Here is a 1,111-nt window from a genome sequence, read left to right as displayed (position 1 = left end):
TATATATATATATATATATAGCAATGTAAGTTGTATTATATATTTTTTGACATCTTATGAAGAACTACATTATACATACAACAAACAAAATGCAACTTCCTTGGATGGTTTGGGGGTGTTTCTGAATTCTCTGCCTTTTGACCTCTATTACCTGATGAGAGCTATGGGGGACCTCTGTGGAACCCTAGGACTGTGTCACACATGAGTTAACAACCATGGATGCACACACCTAATTTGGCTTGGGTTCCCTGAATGAGTAGATCTTGTGACAAGGATGTGAGTGAATATGTTATTTATTTAGGAAGTGACCCCAGGAAGCACCAGCAGGAGTTTGGGGAATGAGAGAAAACGGAAGGGAGGTAACACAGGGTGGATTTACGAGCAGATGACCACTGTGGGCAATTGGGAAGATAGTGTAGCACATGCTTCAGAAGGAAGAGAACTGGAGCATGTATGTGCCAGCCCCCTTCTGAGAGTGGTTGGAAACAGCTTGAGGGCACTGACTGCCTGGCACTTACTGACTACCCTGTGCTGTGTGGGACAGAGCTCATTCTTTTGGCTGAAGAAATCCTTCTGGAAGAGAGTTATAAGTGCTTGTAGTAAGAAGCCGTAAGTATTTACTGAAGTTAAATATTAAGAGTAAATGAGTGGAATCTGAATACTATCTGCAGTATCCTTAAAAAATTTTTTTTAATGGATGAAACTGAGCCTGGTGGGTAAAAGGAGCACCCCAAAGAGCTAGAGAAAGGTCAATACAGCAGAATCTCCGGTCTTTATCTTCTGATTGCCCGTGTTAGAGGATACTACCTTGCTGCCCTGGTTGCCACTAGTAAACTGTGGCCTCTGCACCAAAGAAAGAAAGACTATTACTCTCAAAGTAGACATTCTATGTAGGCTGAAAATTTCTTGGTTTTAAAAAGACATCAGGGATATTTTGGTTTAAAGTTAATTTCAGAGATTCATTCAGCCCTCATGGCTCCAGCTAGCCTTGATTCCATAGGAATTTGAAATGATGCTTAGTATGTCCTTCATTTTGATGGGTTCTTCTGTAGAATCTTGGACCCAAATGCCCAGTAATACTGTTGTTGTTGTTAGGGACCTAAGGAACACT

The sequence above is a fragment of the Echinops telfairi genome, unplaced genomic scaffold (assembly GCF_000313985.2).
Source record: "Echinops telfairi isolate 266 unplaced genomic scaffold, ASM31398v2 ScPeMD7_8;HRSCAF=38, whole genome shotgun sequence".
Taxonomy (NCBI): domain Eukaryota; kingdom Metazoa; phylum Chordata; class Mammalia; order Afrosoricida; family Tenrecidae; genus Echinops; species Echinops telfairi.
Note: the sequence above shows the minus strand (reverse complement) of the source record.